This window comes from Dipodomys merriami, unplaced genomic scaffold (assembly GCF_024711535.1).
Source record: "Dipodomys merriami isolate MVZ:Mamm:240054 unplaced genomic scaffold, mDipMer1.0.p SCAF_1, whole genome shotgun sequence".
In the NCBI taxonomy this organism is placed as follows: domain Eukaryota; kingdom Metazoa; phylum Chordata; class Mammalia; order Rodentia; family Heteromyidae; genus Dipodomys; species Dipodomys merriami.
In genome coordinates this window covers 78,370,852-78,396,734 of record NW_027202270.1, presented here as the reverse complement: position 1 = coordinate 78,396,734, position 25,883 = coordinate 78,370,852, and the positions used below count along the sequence as shown (strand labels likewise).

General features: G+C 37.1%; 1 protein-coding gene across 2 annotated transcripts in view; it reads right to left on the bottom strand.

Annotated features, from left to right (window-relative positions):
- Window positions 1-25,883, bottom strand: part of Nckap5 (NCK associated protein 5) — a 959,972-nt gene that overhangs the window by 919,226 nt on the left and 14,863 nt on the right. Inside the window, exon 2 of one of the 2 annotated variants that reach the window (XM_070024260.1) lies at window positions 16,099-16,213. The gene's annotated coding sequence lies outside the window, so the exon portion shown is untranslated. Of the gene's footprint in view, window positions 1-16,098; window positions 16,233-25,883 lie in introns of those variants that run through there. The other variant, XM_070024269.1, reaches the window with a different exon arrangement.

Below are 25,883 nucleotides of genomic sequence, written 5' to 3'. Positions count from 1 at the left end.
TTTTTTAATGACGTTAAGAAAAGTAGCTTTTTAGGGAAACAACAATTTATATAATATCTTATGCCAAATAAAATTGAGATGAATGGTATAGTTAAATATTTAAAAAGGGTTTTATACAAAAAGTGAAAAATATATAAATATGTATTTTTCTCTTGTTAGCAATAAATTTTCCATCTTAAAAACAGTGAAATAAATCACAAAGGAAAATATATTGGCTATAAAAATTTGAAATTCATATAGTTTTAAAAACACAAGCTAGAAAAATATTTGTACACAGTGTGACAGATTAATGGGCAGAATTATTTCTTTATAAAAGGCACAACACATGAATGAGAAAAAACAAAGAATCTCAAGGAACATGGATCGAAACATAAAATCCCCAAAGCAAGAAAATAAATCACTAATAAACATAAAAATATTAGCCTAGATAATTAAAGAAGTACACATTAAAATTGAACATATAATCTGCAAATTTAAAATTGATAATATTTAATACTGGCATTGATTTTTCACATATGCATGTTAATAGACTTGGAAATACAAATCAGTAAAAATTCTCTTCAAGAACTTAAATGGCCATGGATCTTGAAACCACTGCTTGCTCTTAGAGAGGTAAACTGGGCACTGGTGGCTCATACCTATAATCCTAGCTACTCAGGAGTCTGAGATCTGAGGATCAATGTTCAAAGCCAGCCTGGGCAGGAAACACTGAAATTCTTATTTCCAACTAAGTGGAGCTGTGATTGAAATAGTAGAGCACTATCCTTGAGTAATAAAGCTCCAAGACAGTTCCTAGGCCCTGAGTTCAAACCCCAGTACTGGAGGGAGAGAAAGAAAGAGATAAGAAGAGATGGACAAAGAGAGGCGAGGCAGGGAGGGAGGAAATGTTCCTGGAATGATTATTGGCAAAAGGTCTAGTTCCAGTCAGTTCAGATAGACCCGAACGTCAAATGACACTGAAGGAGATCTGGAGCTAGGGCTCCATGCTCTGTTTTGTTTTCTTTTGTTTTGTTTTTGTCAGTCATGGGGCTTGCACTCTGGGCCTGGGCACTGTCCCTCAGTCAGCTCTTCAGCTCAAAGCTAGTGCTCTACCACTTAAGCCACTGTGCCACTTCCAGTTTTCTGAGTGGTTTATTGGAAATAAGAGTCTCACAGACTTTCCTGCAGGGTTTGGCTTTGAACTGTGATCCTCAGATCTCAGCCTCCTGAGTAGCTAGGATTACAGGCGTGAGCCACCCCCCAGGCCCCAGACAGGCTGGGCTCCATGTTTTGATTAAAGCAGCAAGTAACTTGTCTTGAGGAAATATTCTCTAGGATAACTATGACTGAATCATCCATCTCTATCACCTCCCTGCAACAGAAGACTACCTACCTTGTGGTTGGGGTGATCCATTCTCTGAAGGGAGTAAAAGTTCTTGTCATCAATCACTCTTAAAAAGGTGTTAACATTAAGAGAGTAAATGAAATGTGAATAAAATAATTCTTGAACACTCCTAGGATGGATATCCTTTCTTTTCCTTCCAGGCTCACGTCAGTTGAACTTGAAGAATGGGCATTTAGAAGCAATGGTAACTCACTGTTTGTATTAGATTTCTTTCCGTAGTCTCTAAATTTTAGTATGTTCTTCTGGAAAAGCTTGGTCTCAGCTGTACACTGGGAAACTTGGAAAGGGCTGTTGTGAGAACCAGAAGGAAAGGTCCTGAGATGAGCAATGCTGTGGTGATGTCAGTGTCACCAAAGGATGAATCACCACAGGTCTCCTATCACATGGGCAGCAGCGGATCTAGCCAGTTTTATAAAGGGCAGCAAAACCCGTGAGGGTCCTGGTCTGGAGTACTTATAAGAACAAACCTCTGTTAACTTCTCAGAAACTGCTGAGAATCACTTTCTGGCAACTTACATTGCTGAGGACTCAATGTAATTAGACATTAAGCAAGAGAGTTAAAAGAAAAGCAAGAACAAGGGAAGATCACTTTGTAACCTAGGGTGAATTAAAAAATAAAATATATTAAACAAAGAGCTGAGGTGCAGCTGAGAACAGTGGTATATACCTATCATCCTAGCTACACCAGAGACAAATGTCTGAACACAAAAGAACAAGAGCCTAGCCAAAGAGTTACTAAAGGTAAAGAGGGCTAAAGGTGTGGTAGAGCACTTATTGAGCAAGTGGAAAGTCCTGAGGTTAAACCCAAATAACACACACACACACACACACACACACACACACACACACACACACATACACACACACACACACATACACACACACACATACACACACACACACACACACACACACCAAAAAAAAAAAAAAAGAGGAAGAGGTATAGGTGCAAATTTGTAAATATCAGTGTAGGGAAAAAACATGATTAGAAGGAAATGCACCAAAATCTTAGGTCCAAGTCTTAATGTGAACTGATGAGGCAATTTTATTTACTTTATACTTTTTAGGGTTTTTTTCTTTCTGTTATTACCTTTAAGTAGTTGCACAGAGGAGTTGCCATTTAACAAAGCAGTGTATGAGTACAATATATCTTGATTGATGTCTCATTTTTTTGGTAAAATTTCTCCAAAAGCAATCAGAGAAAGCAATGTTCCTTCCTAATTAAAAGCTAAGTTTCAATAGAACATCCAGGTATCTAAAGGAGGTAAGTTCCCATCCCTCCTTCTGCTAACCCTTCCACTTCATCTATTCCCAGAAGCTCATGTTTCCTATAGATCATGGTATCCTTTCTCCTTTCTCCTTATTTCTTCCTCTGTTCTCTAGCAATCTCTTCCATTGCTGTACCATTCTAGTGTCTTTTGAGAAAAGAGTTCTAATTAACAGATATTTAATGTACAGACAAATAACAGTGATAAGGGAGAATCCAGTCAATGCCAAAAAAAGGAGAAGATATTTGGCATTATTTGGCCTTTTCTAAAATTATGAAATGATTCACTCAGGTAGGTCCCCAAAGTTAATATATAACTTCAGGTATTTTGAATCTATTTTTGGAAGTTGGGGCTATAAAAGCTTTGATGGGTGGTTTTGAGTAAAATCTTCCTTTTCTCAGATACAGATTAGGTCCCCTGGCACAGTGTACAGTGTGACCGTGGTTGCTACAGCTGCCACAGAGCAGCTAGCTGGCTCTTTCTCTTAAAACTCTTCTCAGAAGGAAATGTCTCCAGATCCCAACAGAAGTGAGTGAGTGCATTCTTTGTTTGCTGTCACACAGTATGCTTGGACTACTAAAACTGGGGGAAATGGAACGAAAAGCAGAGGGAAAAATAGCAGAAGTAATGTATTAGACAAATCTCATCTCCTTCACAGCCTGACCAAACACTGAACCTACCCAGCACTCAGCACAGATAACCCCCCCCCCTCCCTTGCAAATGGTAGCCCCTGTCAGTCAGCCTTGATGCATGTTCTCACCACACTCTAGCCAGCCGCATGACCTCTCTCAATACTTTAAGGCAGGCAGTCACTGCCAACTGACTAAAGAGGAAGAATAAAGCCCTCTGCTACTTCCAGCTCGAGACAAGCATGCTCCTCATCTGCAGAGCACTCTCCAAAGAGTCAGAAATTTAATCAGGAAATCCTAGGCTCTGAGAAGATCTTCAATATCCCTGAGATCAGGTTCAGGTAGAACTGAATATAAGACATCACAGGGATGAGAAGGGATGAAGTGACATTTCATGATACAATTAATAAATCCCATGTAGTCTGCATCTAAAATTCCACTTATTCTATACCCGAGCCTGGAGAGATGGATAACATCAGCTTCATTTTCCAGACAAATAAACTGTGGTTTAGAAACTTTACATCATGCCTCAAGGGGCAATGGTGGGTGGGATTTGAACTCAAGTCAGTTTGATTAGGAAAGTTGCATTCTCTTGAAGACAGCAGAGAGCCCGGCATCTAAAAGATAACCATACCTTGATGGATTGGGCTCATAAATAGATCCATCATTCCTCCAAACTCATAATCTCTAGGAGACTACACTGGCCAGCCCGAGGTCTGAGATAAGAGATCACCATGCTACTCAGTCTACAGAAGCAAATTGCCTCATCTCCAGCAAAACATAGCGTTTAATCCTTCAAACAGGATCTCTTATCTGTGCATGGTTAGATTGAGATTGTTAGAAGCCACCTCAGTCCTCCCTCAATCACAGTGCGGCTCCTCTGCAGCTATTATCTAGTAAGCCGCTCTCTTACTTGCTGAATATTTCATATATGAGTAATGGAATGAAGAGCTGGGGGCGGTGTGCTATCCTTTAGGTTTCCATTTAAATTTACAGCTTGGCTGGGTTGAAGAGTCCCAGGGTGCTAACTAAGGTGGTGATTACACTGTCCATCAATTAGTTTGCATTTCAACACAATATTCAGGGCTTCCTTCCACTCCCTTATAACAAAGAGCTGTTTAACTCAACACATACACACAGGCAGGTTTTTCTCCCAGGCATTCCTACTGACTTCCAGAATGTGTCACCCAGATGTGCCTGCCACAAAATGTTAGCTGTACTGGAAAATTCACCAGAAACATACTCTCTGCACTAGTAAACTTCCACAAACCCAGATGAGATTTTTTCACTGCAGTCCTGCTTTTGTATTTCCATATCTTAAAAAGCGTTATCCTGCCACTATTCACTTCCTCTCCCTGCTTAAACTCTGCAAGCTAGGGAATCTTGTGTTGATTGTGTTCCAAGGAAAACCACTTTTATAGACTCTTCGTTTCTGCATACAGAAAACTTTAGTAGATTTTCTAGACGATTAGGATGACAAAGAACAAGAAGGTAGGAGTAGTGTAGACATAAAGTAGCCAGTTAAAATACAGCATATCCAGTTAAATCTGAATTTCAGATAAACAATGACTTTTGTGGTGTAATTATGCCCCATGTAATTTTGGGACATACACTAAAAATCTATTCATTACTTTGTCTAAAATTTGAGTTCAGTTGGATATCTTGTACTTTTCTATTTTAAAGCTTAAACCTACATGCAGACAGAGAAAAAAGAAGGAGGAGTTGGCAGAGGTTGCAAATATTTATAAGTTGGTATAATAGTCCATAGAACTGCCTACCTCTGTTTTAATTTAGTCAGTGTGATAATTTTAGGGTAGAAAAGAAAAAAGAGATAGGTGGAAAATTAATGACCACATAACCTAGGTCATGAAGGATCCTGGGTGTTTTCTGGGTAGACCATTTATGAGAGTCTAGAAATCTCCAGTCATGTAACCATGAGTCCACGAAAGGATCCAATACAGAAATAGGGCACCCTGATAATATAAGAGACTAAGGAAAGCACTCTTTGAAATTGAAGATGAAGACTGAATCTCTTTATGTAGTCTTAGCAATTTTCCTATGCTGATCTTCATTTTTAAAATGAAATTTAGTGGGATTCAATAAATCCTGTCTGGTATGACCCTGGGAGTAATAAAGATAAGCACCTTAATTTAATTAATTTAAATTAATTAATTTATTGAAGGCTACCAAAGGCAACAGTACTGTTTTAAAAAAAGTGAAAAGGGGGCGCTGGGAAGGTGGCTCGGTGGTAGAGCGCTTGCCTTGCATGCATGAGGCTCTGGGTTCAATTCCTCAGCACCACATAAGCAAGAAGAAAAAAGCCGGAAGTGGTACTGTGGCTCAAGTGGTAGAGTGCTAGTCTTGAGCTGAAGAGCTGAGGGACAGTGTCCAGGCCCAGAGTTCAGGCCCTATGACCAGACCCAAAAAAACAAAAAAGTGAAAAGGGCCAGACATTGTGGTTCATGCTTGTGATTCTAGCTACTCAGAAGGCTGAAATCTGACAATCACCCTTCAAAACCAGTCCAGGTCGCAAAGTCCATGAGACTCTTATCTCCAATTGAGAATTTTTTAAAAAGCCAGAAGTGGAGCTGTGGGCTTAAATGGCAGTGGGCTAGCCTTGAGCAAAAAAGCTCAGGGACAGCACCCAGGCCGAGTTCAAGTCTTAGGACTGTCGCGTGCACGAGCATGCACACACGCACACGCACACGCACACACACACACACACACACACACACACACATCAAGATGAAAAAGAGGGTTTATTTGGGGGGAGGGTCCTGGGATTTGAATTCAGGGCCTAGGTGCTGTCCTTGAACATTTTTTGTTAAAGTCTAGGCTCTACCACTTGAGCCCTAAGTCCACTTCCAGCTTTGTGCTAGTTACCTGGAGATAAGAGTCTTATGAACTTTCTTGTCAGGGCTGATTCCAAATAGCAATCCTCAGATATCAGCCTTCTAAAGCTAGGACTACAGGTGTGAGCCACTAGCCTTTGATGAAAAAGATACTTTTTAACCTACTAACTTAGAGCAAAGAGAGAATATTCTACACCAGGTACAATCGTTCACAGCTCTCTTTCCAGCTATTTGAGAGGCAGAGATCTAGAGATCCAAGAGGATTTTGGATTGGGCCAGTCCAGGCCAAAAAAATAAATAAATAAAAAGCCAGTGAGACTACATCTAAACCAATAAACTGGACATGGTGGCACTTGCTTGCCATCCTAGTGTTTCAAGAAGCTTAAATAAGAAGAACATGAACTAGGTCAGCCTGAGAATTAAGGTGAGGCTCTATGTGAACAACCTCCCACCCCCTGCATAGAAAAATCCTTAGCAGGAAGAACAGTGTTAGAGGAATAACAATACCAAAGTTCAAATCCTATTACAAAGCTTGGTACTGGCACAGAAATCAGCCTGAGGACCAATAGAAAAGAATAGCAGACCGGGAAATGAACTCACAGACCTCCACCCATCTAATATTCAATAAGGGAGTCAAAAACACAGGCTAGGAGAAAGACCACCTCTTCAACATATGGTATTAGCAAAATTGGATGTCTACATGCAGAATACTGAAACTGAATCCTTATATATCATTCTGCACCAGCTTCAATTCAAAATGAATCCAAGACCTCAATGGCTAGAAATGATGAAACTATTATAGGAAAGGATAAGGGAAACACTAGGACTCCTCGGCACAAAACTTTCTAGGTAAGACCCAGAAACTCAACAAATCAAAAAAAACTACTTGATAAATGGAACTGCATCAAAGTTAGTTTGTTTTTGTACAACAAAGGGCATAGCTAACAAGCTAAAGAGAAAGCCCACAGAATGGGAGATTTTTACCAGCTCTACAATGAATATGGACCTAATGTCCAGAACATATATAGGGTTCACCAAATTAAACCCTAAAGAAATAAACCCTCAAAGAAACAACAACCCAATTAATAAATGGGCTAATAAATTAAAGAGAGACTTTTCAGAAGAAGTAAAAATGGTCAAAAGATACATGGAAAAAATGTTCAGTATCTCTGGCCATAAAGGAAATGAAATCAAAACAATGTTAAGATTCCACCATACTCCAATTACAATGGCAGTTATCAAGAAAACTAATAATAACAGATGCGGGCAAGGATGCAGCCAAAAGGGAACTCTATTACACTGTTAGTGGGAATGTAAGCTTGTTCAATTACTCTTGAAAGCAGTAGGGAGGTTCCTCAAAGAACTAAACATAGAACTGCCCTATGACCCAGCAATTCCAATCCTGGGCATTGATCCAATCATGCACAAACAGGGCTATAGTAAACCATCAGCACAACCATATTCATTGAAGCACTATTTACCAAAGCTAAGATATAGAATTAGCCCAGATACCCCTCAATGGACAAATGGATCAAGGAAATGTGGTATCTGAACATAATGGAATTTTACTCTTCCATTAGAAAGAATGTTATTGTACCATCCATAAGGAAATGGGAAGATTTGGGACAATTGTATTGAGAAGTAAGCCAGACACAAAGAAAAACATTTGAATATTTTAACTTATTTGCAGAAGCTAGAATGTGCCTATAAATCTATAAGTGAACACTGGGTGGTATGCAAGCAGTTCTAAATGAATTAACTGAATCATAATACACAGTATAGAGAGCTCAAATAGTAAAATTTTTTAGAAAGATTAAGTCAAAGCCTAACAAAATAAGCACCAAGAAATTGATACTTACAGGGGAGAGCAAGGGAAAAGGAGTAGACAGTGACAGGAAGAGGGAAGGGGACAATATAGTCAAGAATTTATTGTATACACTACAATAAGGGAAGAGGTGGGAAGCAGGTGTATGAGATTGTTGAAGAGGGTGTCGGTGATCAAAATGCACAGTATCATAAACTGCTTTGGTGAATGACAACTCCTCCTTTGTACAACTACTTAAAGATAATATAAACATTGTTAAAAATAAAAGTAAAAAAGAAAAATAAAGAAAGCAAAAAGGGGGCTGGGAAGGTGGCTCAGTGGTAGAGTGCTTGCCTTGCATGCATGAGGACCTGGGTTCAATTCCTCAGCACCACATAAGCAGAAAAAGCTGGAAGTGGTGCTGTGGCTCAAGTGGTAGAGCACTAGCCTTGAGCTGAAGAGCTGAGGGACAGTGCCCAGGCCCAGAGTTCAGGCACCATGACTAGCAAAAAAAAAAAAAAAAAAAAAAAAGCAAAAAGGGGTGAGGTATGTCTCAAGTGGTAGAATACCTGCCTAGAAAGCATGAGGCCCTGAAAAAAATCCCCAAACTAGTAGCACTCAAAGAAAAGATAAATGTTTTAAAATACACGCATATATACCTTGGTAACTGCTAGGGACTGATTCCAGGACTCCTTTGAATACCAAAATTCATGGGTGGAAAGACTTGGAAAAAATTATATTAAGTGAAGTAAGTCAGGCCCAAAGAAACATAGGTCCCAGGGTTTCCCTTATTTGCAATAACTAGTGTATGTCTGAGTCAAGCAGAAAAGGTCAGATAAGTTGATGTTAGGGGAATGAACCCCAAGATAAGTATTCAAATGTTTTTTTTTGTTTTTTTTCCTTTCATGCAATTGTTTCTAACATATTTATAAGATGATTTCTTTGTTGCTTTGTATGAGCCTCCCCCCACAGTATAACCCATGCTTTCACTGTATTTGATGTTGGTATAATTTGTGGAGGGGAAGGGAAAAAACAGATCGTTTAACTAGGGATAGAGGTGGACCCATTGCAACAATGAGATGTACAGGTCGTTATGTCGAAAAACAAACTTTACAACTTCGGTGGGGGGTGGGGGGAGGACTGAGTGGGCGATGGAAGGAATATGGGAAGGGATGGGAAGGGGAAACAAAGAGGAGGCAACAATGCTTGATAAGAAATGTACTCGTCATCTTGCCCATGTAATTGTAACTCCTCTGTACGGTATTCTCACAATAAAAATTAAAAAATTAAAAAAAATTCATGGGTGAATAAATCCATTACATGAAATGCCACAGGATTTGCATGCAACCTAGACAATCCTGTATACTTTAAGTCATCTCTTGATTACTTCTATAGCCTACCACAGCATAAATGCAATCAAAATAGATGTGATACTATATTGTTTAGGGAATAATAATTTTTTAAATGTTGGCATGTATAGTAAAGGTATAGTACGGTAATTTTCCTTTTTCATATTTTGGCTCTGTGTTGGTTGAGTCCACAAGTACAAAAATTGTGGATGAGGAGGGTTGACCATGTAGTCAGCAAACAGATCCTATACCAGCTTTATGAGCAGACAGAAAAGCTTAAAATGGTGTCATGATCCATAAAACAGACAGAGGCATAGTATTAAATCAGAGAAGACATAGTAGATGGTTGGATAGCAGAGGAAATTAAGGGCGAAGCTTAGAGTCACACCAACAGAGAGTTGTAGTAAAAAATTAATTGCACTAAATTTTTTCAGTGAGAAGATACTGAAGGTATGGCAAGAATAGCCATAAGATATGATTTTGAGAAGGATGACATAGAAAACAATGCAAAACCTAGCTTGCAGAGATAAGAGATCAGATCACTTTCTTAAGAGTACATTGATTGTCTATGAGCTATGTCTACACCAAAGAAAGAGCAACAGGAAAGGTGTCATTACTGAAACCAGATAATGACCGGAGAGACAACTGAAACAATAAGAAAATACTGGAATTATAGAGGTGCATATAAGCAACTAATTAGACAACATTGTTCAAAATATATATACTCTTTTTTTAGGATAGGTAATTTTTTAAATTTTTGTACGTTTTTTTATTGTAAAAATACTGTACAGAGAGGTTACAGTTACATGAGCAAGGTAATGAGTACATTTCCTATTGAGCATTGTTGCCTCTTCCTTTGTTTTTCCCCTACCATCCCTTCCCTCCCACCTCCACAACTACACCCCCCACCCCACCGAAGTTGTAAAGTTTATTTTCAACAGTGTCTTGTACATCTCATTATAGTAAATATACTGTACAGAGAGGTTACAGTTATATGAGTAAGGTATTGAGTACATTTCCGAAAAATGTACTTTTGCCAGACACTGGTGGTTAGTGCCTATATTCCTAGTTGCTGAGAAGGCTGAGATGTGAGGATCACATTTGAAGCCAGCCCAGGCAAGAACATCCATGAGACTCTTATTTCCAATTAACCACCAGAAAACTGGAAGTGGATCTGTGGCTCAAAGTGCTAGAGTGCTAGCTTTGAGCAAAAGAGCTCAAGGACAGTGCTCAGCCACATGACCAACAAAATAAAAGAAGGAGGAAGAGGGGGGAAATGTACTCTTTATCTGACTTATGTAACTAACTCTGTACATCACTTTTGCGGTAAAAATTAACATAATGTTAAATTAATATAACTTTAAAATAGCAATTAAAAGAAAGAGAAAGAAGGAAGGAAGGAAGGAAGGAAGGAAGGAAAGAAGGAAGGAAGGAAGGAAGGAAGGAAGGAAGGAAGGAAGGCAGGCAGGCAGGCATAATTTGGCCAAGGAATGAGGAACTCATGTAGGGAACTCTAAGAAGCAGTGATTGGATGTAGCAAAGGAATCAGATCCCGGCACAGTGGCTCAAGCCTAGCTAAGGTGGAGGCAGAGATTGGAAGATAGTACTTGAAATCAGCTTAGATATCAAATTTCTTCAGACTCCATGTCATCTAATAACTGGTTGGGGAGATATGTACCTATCATCTCAGTGACAAAAGAAAACAAATAGAAAGTTTAGAGTCCAGACCCTATTTTGAGAACAAACCTTGCAAAAAAGTGTTGAGGAAATGGTTCAAGTAGTATGGCACATGCTTAGCAAGCATAGGCCCTGCCTTCAAACTGTATGACATAAAAGGGAGCAGAAAACATCATCGAAAAATTAACGCTGGATCATCAGTAATTAGTGAAAGAATTTTCCTATCCCAGACACTTAAATTTTCCTATCCCAGACTCATAACCTCCACGTGGTGGGAAATTAGAATTCAAACACTCATAAAAATATAAGACCTTTGAAAGGTGAGATGATTCATAAAATGGTGGGTTAAGGGAAAAAAAGTACTCACCTATGAATAAAGGTAATGCAGAGATTTATCTCTATCAATAGCCCATGAATAGCCAGATAAAAAAGCTTCCTGGTACAAAAATAATACTATGGAACAAAATTCATTTGTTGTTTTTATAAAAGTCAAATAATATGTTACCCTAGACCTTTATTTCTCAAATGTATCAAACCAGCCTTTTCACTCACCAGATATTACCAACAATTTTCAATAGAATTATTCCATGTCAGTTTAGGACTCAAATTTATACAAACAGTAATATTCTGATATACATAGCCAAAATTGGAATTTAGAAGTCAAAATATCATCACTGAAATATAGTTAAAATTATTTAGATTGACCATTATATAGGTGGCTTGAAAAGAAATTTGGACAGACTATGGAAGATAAAATTTATACACTGGAAAGTAAAATTTTTTAAACAATTTATGGAAAACAGAAAAAAGAATCAAGTTGAAAATTATGAAAAAGTTATGGTGGAAGAGAAAATCATAGAGCTGGGAAGTTGGCTCAGTGAGCACTTGCCTTGCATGCCTGAGGCCCTGAGTTCGATTCCTCAGCACCACATAAGCAAAAAGAAACTCCAGAAAATCTGACATGAATAATGAGCAAAGGAATTTTTAAATACATATGAAAATCTGTTGGCAAATAATATTGTTGAATTAGGGAAACATATAAAAGTTAGACCCTAAAATATTGTACAACAGCAAAGATTTTTTTTATTGTGAAAATACTGTACAGAGGGGTTACAATTACATTGGCAAGATAATGAGTACATTTCTTATCAAGCATTGTAGCCTCCTCCTTTGTTTCCCCTTCCCATCCCATCCTCCCTCCACTCCTCCACCAACCCTCCCCCCCCCACCAAAGTTGTAAAGTTTGTTTTCGACATAACAACTTATACTTTTCATTGTTGATTTTATATGAGAATTTTTTTCAGAAAGGGAAGAGATACGAGTGATAGCATTGTCAAGGTAATCTTTTTTAAAACTAGAGAAAAACAAACTAAAACAAAACACAGTAATTAAGAGCATAGCTCTTAGAAATTAGACAATTCTTACAGATGTTATGTTTATATTTTTGTTACTGTGACAAAACATCTGAGCAAAACAATGTAAAGGAGTAAAGATTTACATTGTCTCATGGTTAGTAAGACTTCAATCTATGGTCCCTTGGCCCTGCTGCTTGGGGCCTTTGGTGAGGCTGACCATCTTTTTTTTTTTTTTGGGTCTGGTCGTGGGGCCTGAACTCTGGGCCTGGGTGCTGTCCCTCAGCTCTTCAGCTCAAGGCTAGCTCTACCACTTGAGCCACAGCGCCACTTCCGGCTTTTTTCTTTTTGCTTATGTGGTGCTGAGGAATCGAAAGCAGGGCCTCAGGCATGCAAGGCAAGCACTCTACAACTGAGCCACCCTTCCAGCCCAAGGCTGACCATCTTGATAGGGAGTAAGAGACAGAGCAAAACTACTCATTCCATGCACTCTTGGGACTCACAGAAAAAATGTCTGTACTAGAGGGCTTTTTTTTCTTTTTCTGTTTAGACACTGGTTTGTGGGATTATTCAGGGCAGGTCTTCCCTACTTAGTTAATCCTCTCTGGAAATGTTCCTCACAAACAGGCTGAGAGGTGTTCTTTCTCAATCCAATCAAGTTGACAATCAAGATTACAAATACCATTTGCAGTTGATAGAGACTATTAATTCATTTTGAAAGTTGAAAGAAGTAAGCAAAACAGTGACAGTGTTTGAAAACTATAACATGTCATTGTAAATATGTTGTAAGAATATAAGAAAAGAGGAACTGAGAAGGTGGCTCAGTGGTAGAGCACTTGCCTTACATGCCTGAGGCCCTGGGTTTGATTCCTCAGCACCACATAAACAAAAAGAAAAAAAGCCGGAAGTGGTATTGTGGCTCAAGTGGTAGAGCGCTAGCCTTGAGCTGAAGAGCTGAGGGACAGCGCCCAGGCCCAGAGTTCAGGCCCCAAGACCAGACCACCACCCCTAAAATATATATATATATATATATATATATGAAAACAAGTCACAGGAAAATATAAAAAAGTATAAAAATTTATAAAATAATAAACATAATGAGTAACATGCATAAATTAATATGCCCAATCTCAGTTGTAATAAAAAAAAACTTCTCTGAAATACCATTTTTACAACTTCTACTGAAAAAGCAAGAATTAATTAATTCAGAAGACACCAGTTGTTAGGTAGTGTGAAGGGCAATGGAAATTCTTAGGTTTTACTTTACTTAGGTTCAATTATTTGAAGAATGAACAGTAACTTCCAATAAATTTGATAAGGCTTAATTCCTACACTGCAACAATTCTATTCCTACCTATATGCCCTGAAGACTCATTCATGTGCACATAAGTAGATATGATTGTGCCAACATTGTTTGAAACAAGAAAAAAAATGGTTTATAGTGACAAATGATAGCCAGTAAATAGCTCTCTCTAAATAGTTTGGTAGGAAGCTACCCAGATTAGTGATTTATTCAGTACAAGAGATTGCATGACTCTGGGTGCTAAGTACCTTTTGCTCCCAACAATGGTAAAAAGCTTGCATTGTGTCTTCAGACTGTTTGTCACTAAAGCAGTCTGACTGTTCCTGAGTCCTACAAGGCTCTTCTGTCCAATTGGTAAAAAGGAAGAGAAAAGGATGGGATATCATGCTGGTAGTATCTCTGTACAAAAACTTAGCTCACCAATTCCTTCATATGCACTAGAATTCAAGCATACATTGAACAGGAGTCCACTCATTTTCCTACTAATCCGTTCCTCCTACTACCTCCACCCCCACCCCATCATCCCCTCATCCCTCCTGACACACCAAATACTAATGCTATTATCTGTCTTGAACTCCTTGGCAAGAAATTTGTAAGCATACTAAATGTCTATCTGTGGGAGAAGGTATACATAAATTCATAATGGATGAATCTCACCCACAGGATAATGAGTGAAACTATTGGGATAATATGTTATAAAACACATATAGTATAATAGCATTTTTATAAAATGTAAAGCATGGGAAACAACAGAGCATAATAATAAGGCATGCATACACATTAAATACCACTATAACAAATGATATGAAGGTGATAGTTATCAAATCCAACATAGTAGTTTTATTCTGGGGTATTTAAAGGAAGCCAGAACTGAGGATAGAAACAGAGGAGTACTAGTTGTATTGGTAATGTTTTATTGGTTATAATGAGTGATGGCACACTATTGTTCTTTCTTGTCTTAAATGATTTATAACCCATGAGCCATTTCGAAATAAGTTAGTATGGGCAAAGAGAGCAAAGTCAGCACAAACCAGTCCCGTGAAAGGAGGGGCACTAGGGTGGAAAATGGAGAAATGGAGAGCCTTGCAAGCTAGCCAAGTAGGACAAAATTTTCTAGAATATTCTGAAACTATCCTGAGATGCCTTACATATAAATCATATTTAAACTATATAATAGTTTTATATAATGAAGCAAATTTACATCTGTAAATAATTGTCTCAAGACTGGTTGTATAGTACAGTGGTAGCATGCCTGCCTACCATGCTCAAGGCTCTGTGTTTGATCCCTCATACCATAAAAATAACAATAATTGATTCTGTTTGCTCATCTTTTAAGACATTGAACAATCCTTAAACATAATAGCACCTCACTTGGAAATAATCTGCTTTCTAGATTACCCATGCAAACTGTCAGATGTGATGCTTAGAATGACAAGAATATACATTAAGCGTATATCTGGATCCATGTAGTAGCCATTTTGCACAGTGAATAGATGAATACACAACCTATATGAAAATCTCTTAAAGAACTGATGTGTTCAACTGGGTGTGGTGATATACACCTATAATCTTAGCACTCAGAGAATTTGAGGAAGGAGGTTGATGACTTTTAGGCCAGCCTGGGCTATATCTCAAGATGCATAAAATAAATACGTGGAGATTCCGTTCATAAAACAAAAGAACAGGTGTGCATATATCATTCACATTCATGTTAATCATCGCCAGAACACAACTTCCAACAAATATGAACAATTGTGCTGAACTGAGCACTGTGGCAGGCAGGAGAGATAGAAAGGTATCCATTACTTCTTACTCAGAATCTACTACTTTCATCATAACACTTATCTGTTTCTACCTCTTCTGCAAATGATGCCATTTTCCTATGCCCCTTTGAAAAACCAGTTTTGTTCCATTTCTCCTTTTCTCCATGCTCAGCAAGGAAGCATAGATGTAGGTAAACATTAAATTAAAATGTGGACTCAAATAGAAGCAATTTGGCTGTGTGCTGGTGGCTCTCGACTATAATCCTAGCTACTCAGGAGGCTGAAATCTGAGGATTATGGTTCAAAGCCAGCTGGGCAGAAAAGTCTGTGATACTCTTATCTCTAATAAGCCAGCAAAGAGATGGAACTGAAGGTGTGGCTTCATTGATAGAGTACTACCTTTAGGAAACAAATCCCTCTGAGTGTGGAAGGCCGGGAGGTTGAGCTCATGTCCCCTCCCCACAAAACAGAAGCTCTTCTGAGGCTCTCTAGGATTTGGGAATCTTCTGCAATTATGTATATCACTGCTCACAAAGAAAGCAGTGAATTGCTGTTAGTTTTAAGAGCAGCAATGGTATGTCTCTGCTTGCTAATAGCAAAATTGTTTTCTTGTCTTCTGCTGTCTTAATTAAAGTTCTGTTTAGCCTTTTAGGCAATAAGAAGATTATGATAAAAAATAAAATCATAATTTTATCTGAATAACTGTATTATTTTTACCTTTGTCCACTTTCTAGGGGATTCTTCCACAGCCATATCCGGTTCTCGGTATTCTGGCCACCACAGTGAAGTTCCCAACGTTGGTCTAAAATCCTTGCCAAGGGCTGGGAGGAATCTGGAAGTAAGATTTGTTGAGCAGACCAAGGTCAGCCACCAGCTGTTCTGTCCATGGCCATGTCTCACTCCTGTCTGGCTGTGTCTGGCACTGACTGTGGACCAGATGAAGGCAAGCACGTGGGCACAGCTTTCTGCCAGGGCAGAAACCACCCTTCAGGCCATGGATAGAAGAGAGAGCTCCAGAGGGCTGTGATTCAGCCAGTTTAACCAGTTCAACCTGAGGGAAACCCCACTCAGCATGTAGGGACCAGAAGAAGTGGCAAGACTTCAAGGAGTCAGAGCTCTGCTGAGCAGAGCCATTGTGAGTTCAAATTCCCCCAGGCCCATCTCATCATCAATCACTTTTGCAGCCACAGGAACCTATCACAGTGAGGTGCCCATCCCCCACGGAATGATCAGCCCATCGACTCAATGAAACTCATTAAGCACATCAACCTAAGTCATATTTTACTATTTTACTCACATGAGCATATAAAAAGCCTGTCTTGAGATTTTGGCAGTCTCCACCTGTTTTTCTGCTGCAACAATACAGAGAAGTGTGTGAATCAGTCAGCCAGAGAGGAGGGGAAAGGAAAATGTGGCTGATACACCCTAAAATCTTGGGGTGGGGAGTTGAAATATTTATAACCAGAGCCTGGTCTTTTTGGAATGAGGCTGACATGTTTCACAAGCAAGCAAGCAAGCATAACTGTAAACATTCAAAACTGACCTGCCCAGGGCATTTCACACTGCCCTGAAGTATTGACAGGTAACACAGGTCTCAGAGCAACCTTTATGAAGTTAAGATAATGTAGTATGAAATCTAACCACTGAGATTCCTAGCTGGCAACAGCAGTAGGTCTAGTCATTTTTAGCAGTAAATAAATGTTATGAAAGTTCATGTAGAAACCATTATCTAAATAGCTAAATATGAAAGGCTTCCATTATGGCCAGGCATGCATTTCTGGCAGAGGAAATACAAGTTTGCTCACAATGTCTTTTTTTAGATTACTTTGAGGAAGAATAGCACCAGAGGAATACTGCAAACCATAGCAAGTTTCATCTTTCTTTTTCTTTTTTTTTTCTTTGATGGAATGAGAAATGACATCAGTTTACATGTCATCTGAGAAGAAAGGAATTTATTTTGTTGAAAGGCATCCAAATCTCCCTCTCTGTGGAAGGCTTTGTTACTGAAACAAACTTTATCATTGTTAATTGTCTGGCCTTGTATGGGATTGATAGCTCAATAAAAAATTTTTATCCTCAAATATGTAAATTTATACATATTTTATTGACATAGTGAATTTATCAATGTTATGTGCCCATGAGATCTTAAAGAAATGACAACTTTATTCTAAACTCAATAGGAAAATGTCATGAAGAGAAAAAACTTAGTCATATGTGTGCATGTCTATCTATCTATCTATCTATCTATCTATCTATCTATCTATCTATCTATCTATCTATCTATCTATCTATCATACCTTTCCCCAAAACTCTCCCCGGGCCCAGAAGCTTATTTTCCTCCTGTGTTTCTTTTTGTAATCAATTTTCAGCTATTTCCACAGGTTAAAATTCTCAAAAATTCATCCTTTAGCACCCTTTTGTATCCTTTTGCATTAATGTCTTAATTGTTCTCAATTAATTGTCACTGTTTACTTTTCAAGCAAATTAATCTAAGAATTTCCCAACCATTCTCCCTGAATTCAGTCATTCTATCTATAACCCAATTTTTCTTTCCACTATCCTATTGAAAATCATTTTTAAATTCCCCTGTCTTTGAAGTTATAGTCCAAAATTCTGAATGAAGTGCCCCAAATACTCATAACTTGGGCCAACCTTTTCCACTCAGTTCCCCTAATTCCCCTTTCACATGTTATCTGCTAACAACATGAAACAGTTACAACTCTTGAACACACCCAACTCTTTTTCTCTTCCAAGTCTTCATACTTTGTGTTCCCTCTGGCTGGAACCATTTCTTCCCACATCCCCATCCCGCTTGAGTTCTTTACCTTCATGGATTTTACTTGTCTCTTAGAACTTAATTCTGGTATTATTTTCACATAGAAATCGTCTCTGACATGTTCCTGCTGTAGGCTGCCCTCCATAATGCTCTCTGGGTATAGAAATCACTAATCTTATATGTCAAATTGACTGGCTATTAGGTGCCCAGCTATATAATTAAACATTCCAGGCATCTGAGGGAATATTCTTGGATGAGATTAACAATTAAATTCATAGACTGATAAAAACCATATTGTCTCAGTGGGAGTGGCCCTTATCCAATCCAGAAACTCTCATTCTCCATAAGTATATATATATATATATATATATAATATATAATGTATTTTATATGCATATACATTATATAAGTGTATATATGCAATAAATTATTTACACAGATTTACATGTAACACACTATTGATTCTCATTTTCCAAAGAACCTAGATAAATACAGCTACTAAGTGCTTGACACATATGTGAAGATTCATTTATGTAACCAAATAAACATTTCCAATTTCATTACACCTCTGATTTGACTTTCTAATTTCCTGCCATGATATGAACCTGCCATGTATATTTTACCCCTTCTTCATACCACTGTCCACTATTCACCCACTGGGAAGGAAGTCCTTTTTATGGGAAGTTTGGTTTCAACTCTTGACAATGAGGCTGAATTATTATTGATTACTTCTGATTCTATAACATTCACGTATTTTCTTCATTTAAAATTTTAAAATGTATATATATATATATATACAATGCTGGATGAATTTAAATGATAATTGTTGAGTTACTTTATTATTATGTGTGAGGGAGAGAGAGAACTTGCCAATTGTAATTTAAGTTCCATACAAACAATGAAACCTTGGTATATTTTGCTTTCTTTTCCCTCTAAATTTGCATGGATCAGCACAGAAAACACAATAGATAATCAATATATGTATATGATTTAAGGTGTGTTATGTTATTTATATCTGAAGAAGACTATGTAATATAACAAGTATGTTTTATTTTCAACAAATAACTTATTTCAAATGAGATACACAAAATGAGCAATCTACAGCACTGAATATAATTTACTATAGGCTGACCCATGAATGTCAAACCTCGGAAGCAGCAGCTACACAGAAAATTCTAATTACCCTGCCAGCAATGTGAGTGCACTCAGCTGTGGGAAAAGCCAGATGTCAAAAAAAGTAGAATAACAAGATGTACATTCTCCAAGCCAATTTGTATGTACATTTAATCAAAGGACTCACAGTCCATATGCCAACTGTAAAAGTGAAAGACAATTAAAGTACAAATAAAACATACAAAACACTCAATGAAAGAAGAAAACCAAACATGTCATTAATATAATAAATGTAAATGGGTTAATTATTCTAACAACTAACAGATTACATACAAAATCCAATTTTATGGCTTCTAGAAGAAACAAATTGTGGCTTTTGTTCAAGCTCTTTAAATTTTATTTTTGAATTCAAATACATTTGTAATCTAAGGAGATTTCATTGTGGTATTTCCATATACCACTATGTTCATAGTGAGCTTTAAAATTATTCACATCATCATGTTCTTACTTCTGTCCTCCCCCACCTCTTACTTTAAAAATAACACGATGATTTTCACTATGCTGTTTATACTAGTGTTGCATTATCATAACTATTTCCGTCATCATCAACATTATTTTTGGCCTATACAACTATGTGACATTTACCTTTTTGAGCTTGGCTTATCTCATTCAACATAATAACCACCAATTCCATCCATTTTCCTGCAAATGTCAACTGCATTTTTTATGGTGGAGTCACATACACACACACACACACACACACACACACACACACACACACAGACACACACACACACACACACACACACACACTCACACACACACACCAAAGTTTCATATCATTATCCATCCATCAGTTCTTGGGTACTTAGGCTGATTTTATAGTCTGGCTATTGTGAAGAAAGCTGAAACAAACATGGATATGTAGATGCCTTTCTGTTATATTCATTTACTCTCTTTTGGGTATATGCCCAGGCATCTTATGATAATAGAGTCATAAGATAGGTCTATTTTTAGTTTTAGTTTGGTTTTTTTTTTTTTTTAGTAAACTCTGATTTATATAGTAATTGTACTAGTTTACATTCCTACCACACAATGTATGAAGTTACTTACAAGCCCTTGACACAATTTGTTTTTTGATAATAATTATTCTGACTGGGGCAAAACAATGGCTAAGACTGTTAAGAATTTCTTCATTTCTATTTTAGTCATTTATATTTCTTCTGAGAAATTTTTGTTCAATTAGCTTGGTCATTTATTATTTGGATTATTGTTTATTTACTACTTATTGTTTATTTACTGATTAATTTTTTAGTCCTTTAACTGCTGAATGGCTTGTGAAGATTTTTCCCATTCTGTTGATTATACCTTGATTCTAATAATTACTTCTTCTCTTGGGGAGAAATTTTAATTTGATGGAAGCCCACTTCTTCATTCCTTTTTGAGGTGTTCCTACATTTTTATTAATTTTTTCCATATATATCTTATGGGCTCTTTACAAGATATGAAGTAAAATAAAATTTAGACCTCTCAGATAATTAAGATAACTAAAATATAAAGTATGATGATTATAATAGCAAAGTACCTTATTAAGTGCCATCGGAACAACAATCTGTGGGAGAATTCTCTGAAAATATGTAGATTGTTCTCTGCTAGTACTTTCATAGAAATCAGATTTAGAGAGGATTTTGCATGTCATCTTTCTGAGCCACTTCATCACAGACTATTTCTTAAGTCTCAATTGCTTCTTTCTCTATTATACTTATATAAACTGCAGTTACACACACAAATACAATTCTCAACAAAGTTTTGTTACTCCCACAATGAGAATGTTGTCACCTTGAGTTCTAGGTCAAGAAAAAGAAATATTTGAGTTTTCCAACAGAAATCCTGCAATTGTAAATTACTTCAGTAAAAGCAAGCTATTCTTCTCAAAATCCCAGGGCATATAGGAGTCACACTCTAGTAACTACTGCTCTTATACACTTACAATGATAATATATTTGCCTGTGTATGTTTTCTCTTTATCATTATTTTCAGTTTTAAGTAGCTGTGCAAAGAAGTTTCAATTCCACAAATCAGATTATGAGTAGAATACATGTTGATCAATGTCACCACTTCCTTTGTTCTTCTACTTTTCCAATCCTAATCCACACCCTTATCTACGTAGTTTAAACTTTACATAATGTACATTAGATGTAATGACTGCATTTGCTTCCTCTCTCCTTTTGCGTGTCCCCACCCTTTGTCCAGCCCACCCAGACCCATTTCAGCTTCCTGATTTTTGTTAAACAATAGCCATTTTGTTAAACACTGAGTTGTTCAGAGAAATTACATCATTGGACTCCTCTCCTGAGTATACCATTCTTTAGTCTATTTGTTTGTGTTTCTATACATATAATCCTGTATACATTTTCATATATGTTTTTATTTTAGATCTAACTTCCACATATGAAAGAAAATGTGCTATTTGTCACTGTGAGCCTGATGAACTTCACTTACATAATATTTTCAAAATCTAACTATTTCGCTGCATATGACAGCATTTTTCTTTCATATATACATATTATATATACACACACATATGTATACATATACATATGTGTAAATGTGTGTGTTTGTGCATCATTTTTTTGATTCACTCATCTTTTCTAGGACATCTGAGCTGTTTTAATGACTTGTCTATTGTAAATAGTGCATCAACAAACATGGATGCACAAATGTTTTTACCATATACTTATTCATAATATAATGGATAGATGCCCAAGTGTGGTTTCACTGCATGATAGGGTAGTTTTATGTTTAGTTTTTTGAAGAAACTGCCTTCGAGAGTGATCACACAATTCTCAGAACAGCTACTGTCATACAACAAAAGATAATGAGTATTGACAAAGATGTAGAGAAATCATGACCTTTTCAGGAGATTTGTAAGGGTACAAGGAATAAAGCCACTATGGTAAATTAAATGGTTTCCTCAAAAAAGAGAATAGACTTATTATGAGATCTAGAAACACATTTTTGAATACTGTCCAGATAAATTCAGAACCTAAGAGATATTAGTATTCCTATGTTCATTGTTGCAGTATTCAAAATATACAAGATATGGAAGTAATCTAACTGTAATTGGACAGGTCAATGGAATAAAAAAAAAAAAGTAGCATGAAGTTTGAGATCTAAGAATGCTGGTTCAAAGCCTGCCAAGCAGAAAAGTCTGTGATATTCTGTCCTCCAACTAAAAATCAAAAAGCCAAAAGTAGAGATGTGTTTCAAGTGGTAGAGCACTAATCTTGAGCAAAAATATCAACTGAGAACAAGAGGCCCTGAATTCAAATCCTAGTGCCAGCAAAAAAAAAAAAAAAAACCGTAAAAGAAGACTATTAGGGATATAGAAAGGTGGAGGAAGGAAGGAAGTGGATAAGAAAAGGGAATATAGGAATAAATATGAACAAGGTATGTTACAAGCATGAATGAAAATGTCATTATAAAATCCTTTACTTTGTACAATTAAGATAAATATATTAAAAAGTCCTTTTGAAAAATAGTACACGCCTTGTTTCAGCCTGTTATCCATGCAGTGCTTGGGGTTCATATGAAATTATAAACCCTTCCAAATAACTCTGTAGCTCCCTCCTACTCTTACGAGTTTGTGCCCTGAAGGCAGGAACAACTGCTGAAGACATCTTCAGAAATCAGGAGAACAAGAAAGCGAATGGGAAAGGAGGGCCCAGAGGATATGATCTCTTGATCTGACAAGTCTGCAAGACTATTCAGGAATGGTTCAGTGACTCATCCTTTTACAAAAGTTATGAAAGGCTCCCGATCAGTGCATAAAGTTTGGTTCTTATACTTAGATACTAAAATGAAAAGACTATAATTCACTCATGTAATTCCTAATTAAGAAGGAGAGAATTGGGGCAACAAGGTTCTCCAAATTGAATACAAATACATATTAAATATAGCCAGTGATACTTTTGAGACCCAAGACGATGGCATAGAATACTCAGACAGATAGTTGCTCACTCTTTTAGAAGAAGAACACATAGTTCTCACAGACACAAATTTTCACTGCTTCCTGAAGTAGTCACATACATGCATCACAGAAAGGTTTATGAAGAAACTACTGGGCAATGACAAGTTAATTGAAAGCAGCAACTTACTGATGAAGAATTTGTCTATTAAAAGCTTTTCCATTCTAAATTGGTTTCAGCCAGAAGCAGTTCTCCATCCCTCCCTGTAGTACGCATTCTTGGTAGTTCCTTTCAGAACATTGCCAATGCTATTACACATTTGCTTTATGTATTTTTCAAGCTGCTCTACAGATTGTGTCTGGCCAAAGAACTTTCTAAACACTACTAGGGGAATAAGAAGCACAGACAAGTTGTCTCCCAGGCTTGGAATCCATTGCCTGTCTAAATCTTTGTGTTTCCGGAAAAGAGTTGATTATTATTTTCTCAGTGAGTTGGTTGACTCCATGAAGTTGAATTGCATACAATTCTCCATACCCCTCTCTTGCTTATTCCCTTTCCCTCTCCCTTCAGTTCTTTTTCTTTCTTTATTTTGTCTTTTCTTTTTTGGGGGGTGGGGGTAAGCAATGGGGTTTGAATTTGAGTATTGAACCACTTTGAGTCACAAACTCCAGGATTTTCTTCATTTAGTTGCTTTTGATTATCTTTTCTGGGAGGGCCTGACAATGATCCTCCTCTATTTATGCCTATTCCATAGCTAGGATAACAAATGCACACCGAGACCAGCTTTGTGCTGATCACGATGAGGTCTCATAAACTTTCCTTTTTCCTCAGGTTGGCCTGAACTTCTTAACAAGGTCAGGCTATGTAATATTTCAAATTGGCCTTGACTTGCAGTCCTCTTGTCTCAGTCTCCTCTAGGCATAAGCCACTATGTTGGCTCATGAAAATGAGAAATGAAATAAATTGCAATGAGAAATCAAAATTAAATTTTTACCGTGGAAACAAAAATACCATTTTCATCGTGTTGTTTGTTAGAACTCACACTGAGTCTTTCCTTTGGTTTTGGTTTTGGTTTTTAACCAGCTAGAACTAGGAACAAGGCCAACTCTGGATTAAATTTTATCTTATCTTTCTGAATCTCATTCTCCTAAGCAGTAAGAGTTTAACACCATGGATAACTATAAGCAATGATAAGTTCAAAGTCCTGGCTCACATCTTTCTGAAACAGTATGGTTTCCTCTCTTCTCTCCTGTTGTCATGTAAGGTCATGTACCCCATGCTACATAGGGAGTCTATAACCTTTTCTAAGGATCTGGCTAAGACTTTGCATCCAACCCTAGTTTCAGGGCTTTGAAATACATTTGAATATGAAAGACTGCCTTGGGAAAGCGTTTTATCACCTCCTTCAACACTAACACTTCCACTTAATCTTCCAGTTTCTATTGTCTCCTTTACTCTGCCAACAATTGGAACGTATGCCTTCAATTCAAAGCATATTAAAGAATACACTGCCAACTGGCACTATAATAGCTCTCAGATGCACATTTCATTTCAAATAAATATATAGATTCTTAAACAACAACAACAAAAAGTTCCTATTCCTTTCCTCTTTGCAATAAAGCCTAATCTCTTTGTCTAACTACTCAAATAGTTGCTTTCAAATCCAACATCACTTTTACATGCCAAATCAAAGAATTTTTCAAAACTAAACATGAATCATATTTTATGAAACCAACTCAAATGACCTTTAAAGATGACTCTACTGGTTTTTAAAAATCTGCTTTAAATCATAAAAAGTCATATAATTAAGTAGTGGGTAGAAATTTCTACAAATATTCTTTATCTCAAAGATGAAAAATATTTTAAGGGCCTGGCTCAAATGAACTCTGCAACATCATAAGATCAGCTAGCTTTTGTCCAGTTGGCTATGGGGCAGTAACTGTATTGTCCAGCAAATATCATACTTCTTCAAATATGGTCTTTAGACTACCTTTATTTATAAAGAAAAGCAGGGATTTTGCAACAGCATATTCAAATTTCATAATATCCTCAAAGTATTTAGATTCATAATTTCAAGATGATTTTTAACATTCTTTTTTAAGTTTTTTAACACTTTAAAACATTATCTTTGAATAGTTGTACAAAGGACTTGGCATTTAACAAAGGAGCTTATGAGGAAATGATGGCACCTATTCCCAGCCTCTTTCTAGTACTTAGTCAGGAGCAATGATTTCCTGCTCATGTCATCAAAGGTTCCATCCATCATTTGCCTCTCTCTCAATAGCATCCTTTCTACAGGGTCTGGATCGTGTGGCTCATGTCTTAACTTTTTCTCAGGCTCTACTAACTTGTAAGCTTTGTCATATTCAAAAACCCTGCTAATGCCTAACACAATACCAGGCACACAACTGGCACTTAGAAGTTTTTGAATGAGTGATTGTGTACCTTAGCAATGCTCCATAGCTATGATACATCTGATAAGTTAAATTGACAACAGATTGACTTTCCATGTGTTCCATCTTCTTTACCACTGCAGTCTCTAAATTATAATGTTTTTATACTATAGAGGTATGACAAACTTGATGTGGGGTTTAGGAGCTAATTCATGACTTGGTATAACTCGGTTTAGCCAAGTTAAGCATTCC